The sequence below is a fragment of the Mixophyes fleayi genome, chromosome 6, assembly GCF_038048845.1.
Source record: "Mixophyes fleayi isolate aMixFle1 chromosome 6, aMixFle1.hap1, whole genome shotgun sequence".
Taxonomy (NCBI): domain Eukaryota; kingdom Metazoa; phylum Chordata; class Amphibia; order Anura; family Limnodynastidae; genus Mixophyes; species Mixophyes fleayi.
Window position 1 is genome coordinate 164,488,022 of NC_134407.1, and position 16,371 is coordinate 164,504,392.

General features: G+C 30.4%; 11 non-coding genes across 11 annotated transcripts; all 11 read left to right on the forward strand.

Annotated features, from left to right (window-relative positions):
* The first annotated feature begins 336 nt into the window (after positions 1-336).
* TRNAP-UGG (transfer RNA proline (anticodon UGG)) lies at positions 337-408 on the forward strand. The gene has a single exon. It is a non-coding gene; the product is annotated as a tRNA-Pro (tRNA).
* A 922-nt stretch (positions 409-1,330) lies between these two features.
* On the forward strand, positions 1,331-1,402 carry TRNAP-CGG (transfer RNA proline (anticodon CGG)). The gene has a single exon. It is a non-coding gene; the product is annotated as a tRNA-Pro (tRNA).
* Positions 1,403-3,319: 1,917 nt separating this feature from the next.
* On the forward strand, positions 3,320-3,391 carry TRNAP-CGG (transfer RNA proline (anticodon CGG)). Its single transcript has one exon. It is a non-coding gene; the product is annotated as a tRNA-Pro (tRNA).
* A 922-nt stretch (positions 3,392-4,313) lies between these two features.
* TRNAP-UGG (transfer RNA proline (anticodon UGG)) lies at positions 4,314-4,385 on the forward strand. The gene has a single exon. It is a non-coding gene; the product is annotated as a tRNA-Pro (tRNA).
* Positions 4,386-6,301: 1,916 nt separating this feature from the next.
* TRNAP-UGG (transfer RNA proline (anticodon UGG)) lies at positions 6,302-6,373 on the forward strand. The gene has a single exon. It is a non-coding gene; the product is annotated as a tRNA-Pro (tRNA).
* Positions 6,374-7,295: 922 nt separating this feature from the next.
* TRNAP-CGG (transfer RNA proline (anticodon CGG)) lies at positions 7,296-7,367 on the forward strand. Its single transcript has one exon. It is a non-coding gene; the product is annotated as a tRNA-Pro (tRNA).
* A 922-nt stretch (positions 7,368-8,289) lies between these two features.
* TRNAP-UGG (transfer RNA proline (anticodon UGG)) lies at positions 8,290-8,361 on the forward strand. The gene has a single exon. It is a non-coding gene; the product is annotated as a tRNA-Pro (tRNA).
* A 4,884-nt stretch (positions 8,362-13,245) lies between these two features.
* On the forward strand, positions 13,246-13,317 carry TRNAP-UGG (transfer RNA proline (anticodon UGG)). The gene has a single exon. It is a non-coding gene; the product is annotated as a tRNA-Pro (tRNA).
* Positions 13,318-14,235: 918 nt separating this feature from the next.
* Positions 14,236-14,307, forward strand: TRNAP-CGG (transfer RNA proline (anticodon CGG)). The gene has a single exon. It is a non-coding gene; the product is annotated as a tRNA-Pro (tRNA).
* Positions 14,308-15,229: 922 nt separating this feature from the next.
* On the forward strand, positions 15,230-15,301 carry TRNAP-UGG (transfer RNA proline (anticodon UGG)). The gene has a single exon. It is a non-coding gene; the product is annotated as a tRNA-Pro (tRNA).
* Positions 15,302-16,111: 810 nt separating this feature from the next.
* On the forward strand, positions 16,112-16,183 carry TRNAP-CGG (transfer RNA proline (anticodon CGG)). Its single transcript has one exon. It is a non-coding gene; the product is annotated as a tRNA-Pro (tRNA).
* The last annotated feature ends 188 nt before the right edge of the window (positions 16,184-16,371 follow it).

Consider the following 16,371-nt stretch of genomic DNA (forward strand, 5'->3'; position numbering starts at 1 on the left):
GTAGATAACCTGGAATGGATTGAAAGAACAGTCTCATTTTGACACAAAAAACACTGCTAAAACTTACTCTTTTGTGTTGCTTATTTCTAAAAAAAAAATATTTCTCACATAGCGTGTGATAGATTATCTCTTTAATTCCCAGAAAAAAAGAAACACTGTAGGCATCATAAATATTAAAATTTCATTATTGAAATGAGTTTGCTTTCTAAAATGTCTACTTTGAGGAAAAAAAATCTCTACTCTACAAGTTCCTTTTTGTCAAAATTAAAGTTTTTAAATTTTTACTTATTATTGCTTTAAAAAATCTGAAAAACAACAAATCCGTTTCTTTCGTGTGGCTTGTTGGTCTAGGGGTATGATTCTCGCTTTGGGTGCGAGAGGTCCTGGGTTCAAATCCCGGACGAGCCCATGAATTTTAGTCATTTTTATCCTGGATTTTTTAGCTATTTCAGTCAAGCTAGGCATTTGAAGTTAGATTTTGCCATTTTTCCCAAATAGCTCTGATAAGATTGTCCAAAATAAATTCCTTATCTATTAGTGGGATGATTCTTAGTTAAAGTTTCAAAAAGTCTTGTTTGCCCAAAATGAGTAAGCAGTTTCTTTATAGGTACTTATGAATCTTGGTTTTATAATTTTAAAATAAGCAAATTTAGTAAAATGTGACTCCAATGCATAAATCTCAGATCACTTGTACATTTCTGTTCTGCAGAAGAAAACAATGTTCCTAAATAAATGTTATTATAACTTAAGAAATAAATAAATAAGGTCATTCATTTGGCTGCCTTTATTATCTACAGATAAGATTCTATTAAAAAGTAGATACTTTCTTGGTACTTTGAATCTTGGCTTCCAAATTTATAAATGTGAATACTTAGAAAAATCTCAATATCAACACTATGCAATCATAATAAAAAACGTATACCTTCATAAGTGCATACTTCGCAAAATATCAACCATTGGGTGCCATATGAGATAAACTATACATTTCTCCAGCGTAGATGACCTGGAATGGATTGAAAGAACAGTCTCATTTTCACACAAAAAACACTGCTAAAACTTACTCTTTTGTGTTGCTTATTTTTTAAAAAAAATATTTCTCACAAAGAGTGTGATAGATTATCTCTTTAATTCCCAGAAAAAAAGAAACACTGTAGGCATCATAAATATTAAAATTGCATTATTGAAATGTGTTTGCTTTGTAAAATGTCTACTTTGAGGGAAAAAATTCTCTACTCTACAAGTTCCTTTTTGTCAAAATTAAATTTTTTAAATTTTTACATACTATTGCTTTAAAAAATCCGGAAAAACAACAAAACAGGTTCTTTTGTGTGGCTCGTTGGTCTAGGGGTATGATTCTCGCTTCGGGTGCGAGAGGTCCTGGGTTCAACTCCTGGACGAGCCCATGCCTTTTAGTCATTTTTATCCTGTTATTTTTAGCTATTTCAGTCAAGCTAGGCATTTGAAGTTAGATTTTGCCATTTTCCCAAAATAGCTCTGATAAGATTGTCCAAAATAAATTCCTTATCTATTAGTGGGATGATTCTTAGTTAAAGTTTCAAAAAGTCTTGTTTGCCCAAAATGAGTAAGCAGTTTCTTTATAGGTACTTATGAATCTTGGTTTTATAATTTTAAAATAAGCAAATTTAGTAAAATGTGACTCCAATGCATAAATCTCAGATCACTTGTACATTTCTTTTCTGCAGAAGAAAACAATGTTCCTAAATAAATGTTATTATGACTTAAGAAATAAATAAATAAGGTCATTCATTTGGCTGCCTTTATTATCTACAGATGAGATTCTATTAAAAAGTAGATACTTTCTACGTACTTTGAATCTTGGCTTCCAAATTTATAAATGTGAATACTTAGAAAAATCTCAATATCAACACTATGCAATCATAATAAAAAACGTATACCTTCATAAGTGCATACTTCGCAAAATATCAACCATTGGGTGCCATATGAGATAAACTATACATTTCTCCAGCGTAGATAACCTGGAATGGATTGAAAGAACAGTCTCATTTTGACACAAAAAACACTGCTAAAACTTACTCTTTTGTGTTGCTTATTTCTAAAAAAAAAATATTTCTCACATAGCGTGTGATAGATTATCTCTTTAATTCCCAGAAAAAAAGAAACACTGTAGGCATCATAAATATTAAAATTGCATTATTGAAATGAGTTTGCTTTGTAAAATGTCTACTTTGAGGGAAAAAATTCTCTACTCTACTAGTTCCTTTTTGTCAAAATTAAAGTTTTTACATTTTTACATACTATTGCTTTAAAAAATCCGAAAAAACAACAAAACAGGTTCTCTTGTGTGGCTCGTTGATCTAGGGGTATGATTCTCGCTTCAGGTGCAAGAGATCCCGGGTTCAACTCCCGGACGAGCCCATGGCTTTTAGTCATTTTTATCCTGTTATTTTTAGCTATTTCAGTCAAGCTAGGCATTTGAAGTTAGATTTTGCCATTTTCCCAAAATAGCTCTGATAAGATTGTCCAAAATAAATTCCTTATCTATTAGTGGGATGATTCTTAGTTAAAGTTTCAAAAAGTCTTGTTTGCCCAAAATGAGTAAGCAGTTTCTTTATAGGTACTTATGAATCTTGGTTTTATGATTTTAAAATGAGCAAATTTAGTAAAATGTGACTCCAATGCATAAATCTCAGATCACTTGTACATTTCTGTTCTGTAGAAGAAAACAATGTTCCTAAATAAATGTTATTATAACTTAAGAAATAAATAAATAAGGTCATTCATTTGGCTGCCTTTATTATCTAGAGATAAGATTCTATTAAAAATTAGATACTTTCTTGGTACTTTGAATCTTGGCTTCCAAATTTATAAATGTGAATACTTAGAAAAATCTCAATATCAACTCTATGCAATCATAATAAAAAACGTATACTTTCATAAGTGCATACTTCGCAAAATATCAACCATTGGGTGCCATATGAGATAAACTATACATTTCTCCAGCCTAAATGACCTGGAATGGATTGAAAGAACAGTCTCATTTTGACACAAAAAACACTGCTAAAACTTATTCTTTTGTGTTGTTTATTTGTAAAAAAAAATATTTCTCACATAGAGTATGATAGATTATCTCTTTAATTCCCAGAAAAAAAGAAACACTGTAGGCATCAAAAATATTAAAATTGCATTATTGAAATGAGTTTGCTTTGTAAAATGTCAACTTTGAGGAAAAAAATTCTCTACTCTACAAGTTCCTTTTTGTCAAAATTAAAGTTTTTATATTTTTAAATACTATTGCTTTAAAAAATCCGAAAAAACAACAAAACAGGTTCTTTTGTGTGGCTCGTTGGTCTAGGGGTATGATTCTCGCTTCGGGTGCGAGAGGTCCCGGGTTCAAATCCTGGATGAGCCCCTGACTTTTAGTCATTTTTATCCTGTTATTTTTAGCTATTTCAGTCAAGCTAGGCATTTGAAGTTAGATTTTGCCATTTTCCCAAAATAGCTCTGATAAGATTGTCCAAAATAAATTCCTTATCTATTAGTGGGATGATTCTTAGTTAAAGTTTCAAAAAGTCTTGTTTGCCCAAAATGAGTAAGCAGTTTCTTTATAGGTACTTATGAATCTTGGTTTTATAATTTTAAAATAAGCAATTTTAGTAAAATGTGACTCCAATGCATAAATCTCAGATCACTTGTACATTTCTGTTCTGCAAAAGAAAACAATGTTCCTAAATAAATGTTATTATAACTTAAGAAATAAATAAATAAGGTCATTCATTTGGCTGCCTTTATTATCTACAGATGAGATTCTATTAAAAAGTAGATACTTTCTTGGTACTTTGAATCTTGGCTTCCAAATTTATAAATGTGAATACTTAGAAAAATCTCAATATCAACACTATGCAATCATAATAAAAAACGTATACCTTCATAAGTGCATACTTCGCAAAATATCAACCATTGGGTGCCATATGAGATAAACTATACATTTCTCCAGCGTAGATGACCTGGAATGGATTGAAAGAACAGTCTCATTTTGACACAAAAAACACTGCTAAAACTTACTCTTTTGTGTTGCTTATTTTTTAAAAAAAATATTTCTCACAAAGAGTGTGATAGATTATCTCTTTAATTCCCAGAAAAAAAAAACACTGTAGGCATCATAAATATTAAAATTGCATTATTGAAATGAGTTTGCTTTGTAAAATGTCTACTTTGAGGAAAAAAATTCTCTACTCTACAAGTTCCTTTTTTTTCAAAATTAAAGTTTTTACATTTTTACATACTATTGCTTTAAAAAATCCGAAAAAACAACCAAACAAGTTCTTTTCTGTGGCTCGTTGGTCTAGGGGTATGATTCTCGCTTTGGGTGCGAGAGGTCCCGGGTTCAAATCCCGGACGAGCCCATGACTTTTAGTCATTTTTATCCTGTTATTTTTAGCTATTTCAGTCAAGTCATTTGAAGTTAGATTTTGCCATTTTCCCAAAATAGCTCTGATAAGATTGTCCAAAGTAAATTCCCTATCTATTAGTGGGATGATTCTTAGTTAAAGTTTCAAAAAGTCTTGTTTGCCCAAAATGAGTAAGCAGTTTCTTTATAGGTACTTATGAATCTTGGTTTTATAATTTTAAAATAAGGAAATTTAGTAAAATGTGACTCCAATGCATAAATCTCAGATCACTTGTACATTTCTGTTCTGCAGAAGAAAACAATGTTCCTAAATAAATGTTATTATAACTTAAGAAATAAATAAATAAGGTCATTCATTTGGCTGCCTTTATTATCTACAGATAAGATTCTATTAAAAAGTAGATACTTTGTAGGTACTTTGAATCTTGGCTTCCAAATTTATAAATGTGAATACTTAGAAAAATCTCAATATCAACACTATGCAATCATAATAAAAAACGTATACCTTCATAAGTGCATACTTCGCAAAATATCAACCATTGGGTGCCATATGAGATAAACTATACATTTCTCCAGCCTAAATGACCTGGAATGGATTGAAAGAACAGTCTCATTTTGACACAAAAAACACTGCTAAAACTTACTCTTTTGTGTTGCTTATTTATAAAAAAAAAAAATATTTCTCACATAGAGTGTGATAGATTATCTCTTTAATTCCCAGAAAAAAAGAAACACTGTAGGCATCATAAATATTAAAATTGCATTATTGAAATGAGTTTGCTTTGTAAAATGTCTACTTTGAGGGAAAAAATTCTCTAATCTACAAGTTCCTTTTTGTCAAAATTAAAGTTTTTACATTTTTACATACTATTGCTTTAAAAAATCCGGAAAAACAACAAAACAGGTGCTTTTGTGTGGCTTGTTGGTCTAGGGGTATGATTCTCGCTTCAGGTGCGAGAGGTCCCGGGTTCAACTACCGGACGAGTCCGTGGCTTTTAGTCATTTTTATCCTGTTATTTTTAGCTATTTCAGTCAAGCTAGGCATTTGAAGTTAGATTTTGCCATTTTCCCAAAATAGCTCTGATAAGATTGTCCAAAATAAATTCCTTATCTATTAGTGGGATGATTCTTAGTTAAAGTTTCAAAAAGTCTTGTTTGCCCAAAATGAGTAAGCAGTTTCTTTATAGGTACTTATGAATCTTGGTTTTATAATTTTAAAATAAGCAAATTTAGTAAAATGTGACTCCAATGCATAAATCTCAGATCACTTGTACATTTCTTTTCTGCAGAAGAAAACAATGTTCCTAAATAAATGTTATTATGACTTAAGAAATAAATAAATAAGGTCATTCATTTGGCTGCCTTTATTATCTACAGATAAGATTCTATTAAAAAGTAGATACTTTCTTGGTACTTTGAATCTTGGCTTCCAAATTTATAAATGTGAATACTTAGAAAAATCTCAATATCAACACTATGCAATCATAATAAAAAACGTATACCTTCATAAGTGCATACTTCGCAAAATATCAACCATTGGGTGCCATATGAGATAAACTATACATTTCTCCAGCGTAGATAACCTGGAATGGATTGAAAGAACAGTCTCATTTTGACACAAAAAACACTGCTAAAACTTACTCTTTTGTGTTGCTTATTTCTAAAAAAAAAAATATTTCTCACATAGCGTGTGATAGATTATCTCTTTAATTCCCAGAAAAAAAGAAACACTGTAGGCATCATAAATATTAAAATTTCATTATTGAAATGAGTTTGCTTTCTAAAATGTCTACTTTGAGGAATAAAAATCTCTACTCTACAAGTTCCTTTTTGTCAAAATTAAAGTTTTTAAATTTTTACTTATTATTGCTTTAAAAAATCTGAAAAACAACAAATCCACTTCTTTCGTGTGGCTTGTTGGTCTAGGGGTATGATTCTCGCTTTGGGTGCGAGAGGTCCTGGGTTCAAATCCCGGACGAGCCCATGAATTTTAGTCATTTTTATCCTGGATTTTTTAGCTATTTCAGTCAAGCTAGGCATTTGAAGTTAGATTTTGCCATTTTTCCCAAATAGCTCTGATAAGATTGTCCAAAATAAATTCCTTATCTATTAGTGGGATGATTCTTAGTTAAAGTTTCAAAAAGTCTTGTTTGCCCAAAATGAGTAAGCAGTTTCTTTATAGGTACTTATGAATCTTGGTTTTATAATTTTAAAATAAGCAAATTTAGTAAAATGTGACTCCAATGCATAAATCTCAGATCACTTGTACATTTCTGTTCTGCAGAAGAAAACAATGTTCCTAAATAAATGTTATTATAACTTAAGAAATAAATAAATAAGGTCATTCATTTGGCTGCCTTTATTATCTACAGATAAGATTCTATTAAAAAGTAGATACTTTCTTGGTACTTTGAATCTTGGCTTCCAAATTTATAAATGTGAATACTTAGAAAAATCTCAATATCAACACTATGCAATCATAATAAAAAACGTATACCTTCATAAGTGCATACTTCGCAAAATATCAACCATTGGGTGCCATATGAGATAAACTATACATTTCTCCAGCGTAGATGACCTGGAATGGATTGAAAGAACAGTCTCATTTTCACACAAAAAACACTGCTAAAACTTACTCTTTTGTGTTGCTTATTTTTTAAAAAAAATATTTCTCACAAAGAGTGTGATAGATTATCTCTTTAATTCCCAGAAAAAAAGAAACACTGTAGGCATCATAAATATTAAAATTGCATTATTGAAATGAGTTTGCTTTGTAAAATGTCTACTTTGAGGGAAAAAATTCTCTACTCTACAAGTTCCTTTTTGTCAAAATTAAATTTTTTAAATTTTTACATACTATTGCTTTAAAAAATCCGGAAAAACAACAAAACAGGTTCTTTTGTGTGGCTCGTTGGTCCAGGGGTATGATTCTCGCTTCGGGTGCGAGAGGTCCCGGGTTCAACTCCCGGACGAGCCCATGCCTTTTAGTCATTTTTATCCTGTTATTTTTAGCTATTTCAGTCAAGCTAGGCATTTGAAGTTAGATTTTGCAATTTTCCCAAAATAGCTCTGATAAGATTGTCCAAAATAAATTCCTTATCTATTAGTGGGATGATTCTTAGTTAAAGTTTCAAAAAGTCTTGTTTGCCCAAAATGAGTAAGCAGTTTCTTTATAGGTACTTATGAATCTTGGTTTTATAATTTTAAAATAAGCAAATTTAGTAAAATGTGACTCCAATGCATAAATCTCAGATCACTTGTACATTTCTGTTCTGCAGAAGAAAACAATGTTCCTAAATAAATGTTATTATAACTTAAGAAATAAATAAATAAGGTCATTTATTTGGCTGCCTTTATTATCTACAGATGAGATTCTATTAAAAAGTAGATACTTTCTTGGTACTTTGAATCTTGGCTTCCAAATTTATAAATGTGAATACTTAGAAAAATCTCAATATCAACACTATGCAATCATAATAAAAAACGTATACCTTCATAAGTGCATACTTCGCAAAATATCAACCATTGGGTGCCATATGAGATAAACTATACATTTCTCCAGCGTAGATAACCTGGAATGGATTGAAAGAACAGTCTCATTTTGACACAAAAAACACTGCTAAAACTTACTCTTTTGTGTTGCTTATTTCTAAAAAAAAAATATTTCTCACATAGCGTGTGATAGATTATCTCTTTAATTCCCAGAAAAAAAGAAACACTGTAGGCATCATAAATATTAAAATTTCATTATTGAAATGAGTTTGCTTTGTAAAATGTCTACTTTGAGGAAAAAAAATCTCTACTCTACAAGTTCCTTTTTGTCAAAATTAAAGTTTTTAAATTTTTACTTATTATTGCTTTAAAAAATCCGAAAAACAACAAATCCGCTTCTTTCGTGTGGCTCGTTGGTCTAGGGGTATGATTCTCGCTTTGGGTGCGAGAGGTCCCGGGTTCAAATCCTGGACGAGCCCATGAATTTTAGTCATTTTTATCCTGGATTTTTTAGCTATTTCAGTCAAGCTAGGCATTTGAAGTTAGATTTTGCCATTTTCCCAAAATAGCTCTGATAAGATTGTCCAAAATAAATTCCTTATCTATTAGTGGGATGATTCTTAGTTAAAGTTTCAAAAAGTCTTGTTTGCCCAAAATGAGTAAGCAGTTTCTTTATAGGTACTTATGAATCTTTGTTTTATAATTTTAAAATAAGCAAATTTAGTAAAATGTGACTCCAATGCATAAATCTCAGATCACTTGTACATTTCTTTTCTGCAGAAGAAAACAATGTTCCTAAATAAATGTTATTATGACTTAAGAAATAAATAAATAAGGTCATTAATTTGGCTGCCTTTATTATCTACAGATGAGATTCTATTAAAAAGTAGATACTTTCTACGTACTTTGAATCTTGGCTTCCAAATTTATAAATGTGAATACTTAGAAAAATCTCAATATCAACACTATGCAATCATAATAAAAAAAGTATACCTTCATAAGTGCATACTTCGCAAAATATCAACCATTGGGTGCCATATGAGATAAACTATACATTTCTCCAGCGTAGATAACCTGGAATGGATTGAAAGAACAGTCTCATTTTGACACAAAAAACACTGCTAAAACTTACCTTTTTTTGTTGCTTATTTCTAAAAAAAAAATATTTCTCACATAGCGTGTGATAGATTATCTCTTTAATTCCCAGAAAAAAAGAAACACTGTAGGCATCATAAATATTAAAATTGCATTATTGAAATGAGTTTGCTTTGTAAAATGTCTACTTTGAGGGAAAAAATTCTCTACTCTACAAGTTCCTTTTTGTCAAAATTAAAGTTTTTACATTTTTACATACTATTGCTTTAAAAAATCCGAAAAAACAACAAAACAGGTTCTCTTGTGTGGCTCATTGGTCTAGGGGTATGATTCTCGCTTCGGGTGCGAGAGGTCCCGGGTTCAATTCGCGGACGAGCCCATGACTTTTAGTCATTTTTATCCTGTTATTTTTAGCTATTTCAGTCAAGTCATTTGAAGTTAGATTTTGCCATTTTCCCAAAATAGCTCTGATAAGATTGTCCAAAATAAATTCCTTATCTATTAGTGGGATGATTCTTAGTTAAAGTTTCAAAAAGTCTTGTTTGCCCAAAATGAGTAAGCAGTTTCTTTATAGGTACTTATGAATCTTGGTTTTATGATTTTAAAATGAGCAAATTTAGTAAAATGTGACTCCAATGCATAAATCTCAGATCACTTGTACATTTCTTTTCTGCAGAAGAAAACAATGTTCCTAAATAAATGTTATTATGACTTAAGAAATAAATAAATAAGGTCATTTATTTGGCTGCCTTTATTATCTACAGATAAGATTCTATTAAAAAGTAGATAATTTCTTGGTACTTTGAATCTTGGCTTCCAAATTTATAAATGTGAATACTTAGAAAAATCTCAATATCAACACTATGCAATCATAATAAAAAACGTATACCTTCATAAGTGCATACTTCGCAAAATATCAACCATTGGGTGCCATATGAGATAAACTATACATTTCTCCAGCGTAGATGACCTGGAATGGATTGAAAGAACAGTCTCATTTTGACACAAAAAACACTGCTAAAACTTACTCTTTTGTGTTGCTTATTTCTAAAAAAAAATATTTCTCACATAGCGTGTGATAGATTATCTCTTTAATTCCCAGAAAAAAAGAAACACTGTAGGCATCATAAATATTAAAATTGCATTATTGAAATGAGTTTGCTTTGTAAAATGTCTATTTTGAGGAAAAAAAATCTCTACTCTACAAGTTCCTTTTTGTCAAAATTAAAGTTTTTAAATTTTTACTTATTATTGCTTTAAAAATTCCAAAAAAACAACAAAACAGGCTCTTTTGTGTGGCTCGTTGGTCTAGGGGTATGATTCTCGCTTTGGGTGTGAGAGGTCCCGGGTTCAAATTCTGGACGAGCCCATGACTTTTAGTCATTTTTATCCTGTTATTTTTAGCTATTTCAGTCAAGTCATTTCAAGTTAGATTTTGCCATTTTTCCCAAAATAGCTCTGATAAGATTGTCCAAAATAAATTCCTTATCTATTAGTGGGATGATTCTTAGTTAAAGTTTCAAAAAGTCTTGTTTGCCCAAAATGAGTAAGCAGTTTCTTTATAGGTACTTATGAATCTTGGTTTTATGATTTTAAAATGAGCAAATTTAGTAAAATGTGACTCCAATGCATAAATCTCAGATCACTTGTACATTTCTTTTCTGCAGAAGAAAACAATGTTCCTAAATAAATGTTATTATGACTTAAGAAATAAATAAATAAGGTCATTCATTTGGCTGCCTTTATTATCTACAGATAAAATTCTATTAAAAAGTAGATACTTTGTAGGTACTTTGAATCTTGGCTTCCAAATTTATAAATGTGAATACTTAGAAAAATCTCAATATCAACACTATGCAATCATAATAAAAAACGTATACCTTCATAAGTGCATACTTCGCAAAATATCAACCATTGGGTGCCATATGAGATAAACTATACATTTCTCCAGCGTAGATGACCTGGAATGGATTGAAAGAACAGTCTCATTTTGACACAAAAAACACTGCTAAAACTTACTCTTTTGTGTTGCTTATTTTTTAAAAAAAATATTTCTCACATAGCGTGTGATAGATTATCTCTTTAATTCCCAGAAAAAAAGAAACACTGTAGGCATCATAAATATTAAAATTGCATTATTGAAATGAGTTTGCTTTGTAAAATGTCTACTTTGAGGAAAAAATTCTCTACTCTACAAGTTCCTTTCTGTCAAAATTAAAGTTTTTAAATTTTTACTTATTATTGCTTTAAAAAATCCGAAAAAACAACAAAAGTGCTTCTTTCGTGTGGCTCGTTGGTGTAGGGGTATGATTCTCGCTTTGGGTGTGAGAGGTCCTGGGTTCAAATCCCGGACGAGCCCATGACTTTTAGTCATTTTCATCCTATTATTTTTAACTATTTTAGTCAAGCTAGGCATTTGAAGTTAGATTTTGCCATTTTCCCAAAATAGCTCTGATATGATTATCCAAAATAAATTCCCTATCTATTACTGGGATGATTCTTAGTTAATGTTTCAAAAAGTTTTGTTTGCCCAAAATGAGTAAGCAGTTTCTTTATAGGTACTTATGAATCTTGGTTTTATAATTTTAAAATGAGCAAATTTAGTAAAATGTGACTCCAATGCATAAATCTCAGATCACTTGTACATTTCTTTTCTGCAGAAGAAAACAATGTTCCTAAATAAATGTTATTATGACTTAAGAAATAAATAAGGTCATTCATTTGGCTGCCTTTATTATCTACAGATAAGATTCTATTAAAAAGTAGATACTTTGTAGGTACTTTGAATCTTGGCTTCCAAATTTATAAATGTGAATACTTAGAAAAATCTCAATATCAACACTATGCAATCATAATAAAAAACGTATACCTTCATAAGTGCATACTTCGCAAAATATCAACCATTGGGTGCCATATAAGATAAACTATACATTTCTCCAGCGTAGATGACCTGGAATGGATTGAAAGAACAGTCTCATTTTGACACAAAAAACACTGCTAAAACTTAGTCTTTTCTGTTGCTTATTTGTAAAAAAAAAATATTTCTCACAAAGAGTGTGATAGATTATCTCTTTAATTCCCAGAAAAAAAGAAACACTGTAGGCATCATAAATATTAAAATTGCACTATTGAAATGAGTTTGCTTTGTAAAATGTCTACTTTGAGGAAAAAAATTCACTACTCTACAAGTTCCTTTTTGTCAAAATTAAAGTTTTTACATTTTTACATACTATTGCTTTAAAAAATCCGAAAAAACAACAAAACAGGTTCTTTTGTGCGGCTCATTGGTCTAGGGGTATGATTCTCACTTTGGGTGCGAGAGGTCCCGTGTTCAAATCCCGGACGAGCCCATGACTTTTAGTCATTTTTATCCTGTTATTTTTAGCTATTTCAGTCAAGTCATTTGAAGTTAGATTTTGCCATTTTCCCAAAATAACTCTGATAAGATTGTCCAAAATAAATTCCCTATCTATTAGTGGGATGATTCTTAGTTAAAGTTTTAAAAAGTCTTGTTTGCCCAAAATGAGTAAGCAGTTTCTTTATAGGTACTTATGAATCTTGGTTTTATAATTTTAAAATAATCAAATTTAGTAAAATGTGACTCCAATGCATAAATCTCAGATCACTTGTACATTTCTGTTCTGCAGAAGAAAACAATGTTCCTAAATAATTATTATTATGACTTAAGAAATAAATAAATAAGGTCATTCATTTGGCTGCCTTTATTATCTACAGATATAATTCTAATAAAAAGTAGATACTTTGTAGGTACTTTGAATCTTGGCTTCCAAATTTATAAATGTGAATACTTAGAAAAATTTCAATATCAACACTATGCAATCATAATAAAAAACGTATACCTTCATAAGTGCATACTTCGCAAAATATCAACCATTGGGTGCCATATGAGATAAACTATACATTTCTCCAGCGTAGATGACCTGGAATGGATTGAAAGAACAGTCTCATTTTCACACAAAAAACACTGCTAAAACTTACTCTTTTGTGTTGCTTATTTTTTAAAAAAAATATTTCTCACAAAGAGTGTGATAGATTATCTCTTTAATTCCCAGAAAAAAAGAAACACTGTAGGCATCATAAATATTAAAATTGCATTATTGAAATGAGTTTGCTTTGTAAAATGTCTATTTTGAGGAAAAAAAATCTCTACTCTACAAGTTCCTTTTTGTCAAAATTAAAGTTTTTAAATTTTTACTTATTATTGCTTTAAAAAATCCAAAAATACAACAAAACAGGTTCTTTTGTGTGGCTCGTTGGTCTAGGGGTATGATTCTCACTTTGGGTGCGAGAGGTCCCGGGTTCAAATCCCAGACGAGCCCATGCCTTTTAGTCATTTTTATCCTGTTATTTTTAGCTATTTCAGTCAAGTCATTTGAAGTTAGATTTTGCCATTTTCCCAAAATAGCTCTGATAAGATTGTCCAAAATAAATTCCCTATCTATTAGTGGGATGATTCTTAGTTAAAGTTTCAAAAAGTCTTGTTTGCCCAAAATGAGTAAGCAGTTTCTTTATAGGTACTTATGAATCTTGGTTTTATAATTTTAAAATAATCAAATTTAGTAAAATGTGACTCCAATGCATAAATCTCAGATCACTTGTACATTTCTGTTCTGTAGAAGAAAACAATGTTCCTAAATAAATGTTATTATGACTTGAGAAATAAATAAATAAGGTCATTCATTTGGCTGCCTTTATTATCTACAGATAAGATTCTATTAAAAAGTAGATACTTTGTAGGTACTTTGAATCTTGGCTTCCAAATTTATAAATGTGAATACTTAGAAAAATCTCAATATCAACTCTATGCAATCATAATAAAAAACGTATACTTTCATAAGTGCATACTTCGCAAAATATCAACCATTGGGTGCCATATGAGATAAACTATACATTTCTCCAGCCTAAATGACCTGGAATGGATTGAAAGAACAGTCTCATTTTGACACAAAAAACACTGCTAAAACTTACTCTTTTGTGTTGTTTATTTGTAAAAAAAAATATTTCTCACATAGAGTATGATAGATTATCTCTTTAATTCCCAGAAAAAAAGAAACACTGTAGGCATCAAAAATATTAAAATTGCATTATTGAAATGAGTTTGCTTTCTAAAATGTCTACTTTGAGGAAAAAAATTCTCTACTCTACAAGTTCCTTTTTGTCAAAATTAAAGTTTTTATATTTTTAAATACTATTGCTTTAAAAAATCCGAAAAAACAACAAAACAGGTTCTTTTGTGTGGCTCGTTGGTCTAGGGGTATGAGTCTCGCTTCGGGTGCGAGAGGTCCCGGGTTCAAATCCTGGATGAGCCCCTGACTTTTAGTCATTTTTATCCTGTTATTTTTAGCTATTTCAGTCAAGCTAGGCATTTGAAGTTAGATTTTGCCATTTTCCCAAAATAGCTCTGATAAGATTGTCCAAAATAAATTCCTTATCTATTAGTGGGATGATTCTTAGTTAAAGTTTCAAAAAGTCTTGTTTGCCCAAAATGAGTAAGCAGTTTCTTTATAGGTACTTATGAATCTTGGTTTTATAATTTTAAAATAAGCAAATTTAGTAAAATGTGACTCCAATGCATAAATCTCAGATCACTTGTACATTTCTTTTCTGCAGAAGAAAACAATGTTCCTAAATAAATGTTATTATGACTTAAGAAATAAATAAATAAGGTCATTCATTTGGCTGCCTTTATTATCTACAGATAAGATTCTATTAAAAAGTAGATACTTTCTTGGTACTTTGAATCTTGGCTTCTAAATTTATAAATGTGAATACTTAGAAAAATCTCAATATCAACACTATGCAATCATAATAAAAAACGTATACCTTCATAAGTGCATACTTCGCAAAATATCAACCATTGGGTGCCATATGAGATAAACTATACATTTCTCCAGCCTAAATGGCCTGGAATGGATTGAAAGAACAGTCTCATTTTGACACAAAAAACACTGCTAAAACTTACTCTTTTGTGTTGCTTATTTCTAAAAAAAAAATATTTCTCACATAGCGTGTGATAGATTATCTCTTTAATTCCCAGAAAAAAAGAAACACTGTAGGCATCATAAATATTAAAATTTCATTATTGAAATGAGTTTGCTTTCTAAAATGTCTACTTTGAGGAAAAAAAATCTCTACTCTACAAGTTCCTTTTTGTCAAAATTAAAGTTTTTATATTTTTAAATACTATTGCTTTAAAAAATCCGAAAAACAACAAATCCGCTTCTTTCGTGTGGCTTGTTGGTCTAGGGGTATGATTCTCGCTTTGGGTGCGAGAGGTCCCGGGTTCAAATCCCGGACGAGCCCATGAATTTTAGTCATTTTTATCCTGGATTTTTTAGCTATTTCAGTCAAGCTAGGCATTTGAAGTTAGATTTTGCCATTTTTCCCAAATAGCTCTGATAAGATTGTCCAAAATAAATTCCTTATCTATTAGTGGGATGATTCTTAGTTAAAGTTTCAAAAAGTCTTGTTTGCCCAAAATGAGTAAGCAGTTTCTTTATAGGTACTTATGAATCTTGGTTTTATAATTTTAAAATAAGCAAATTTAGTAAAATGTGACTCCAATGCATAAATCTCAGATCACTTCTACATTTCTGTTCTGCAGAAGAAAACAATGTTCCTAAATAAATGTTATTATAACTTAAGAAATAAATAAATAAGGTCATTCATTTGGCTGCCTTTATTATCTACAGATAAGATTCTATTAAAAAGTAGATACTTTCTTGGTACTTTGAATCTTGGCTTCCAAATTTATAAATGTGAATACTTAGAAAAATCTCAATATCAACTCTATGCAATCATAATAAAAAACGTATACTTTCATAAGTGCATACTTCGCAAAATATCAACCATTGGGTGCCATATGAGATAAACTATACATTTCTCCAGCCTAAATGGCCTGGAATGGATTGAAAGAACAGTCTCATTTTGACACAAAAAACACTGCTAAAACTTACTCTTTTGTGTTGCTTATTTATAAAAAAAAAAAATATTTCTCACATAGAGTGTGATAGATTATCACAAGTTCCTTTTTGTCAAAATTAAAGTTTTTATATTTTTAAATACTATTGCTTTAAAAAATCCGAAAAAACAACAAAACAGGTTCTTTTGTGTGGCTCGTTGGTCTAGGGGTATGATTCTCGCTTCGGGTGCGAGAGGTCCCGGGTTCAAATCCTGGATGAGCCCCTGACTTTTAGTCATTTTTATCCTGTTATTTTTAGCTATTTCAGTCAAGCTAGGCATTTGAAGTTAGATTTTGCCATTTTCCCAAAATAGCTCTGATAAGATTGTCCAAAATAAATTCCTTATCTATTAGTGGGATGATTCTTAGTTAAAGTTTCAAAAAGTCTTGTTTGCCCAAAATGAGTAAGCAG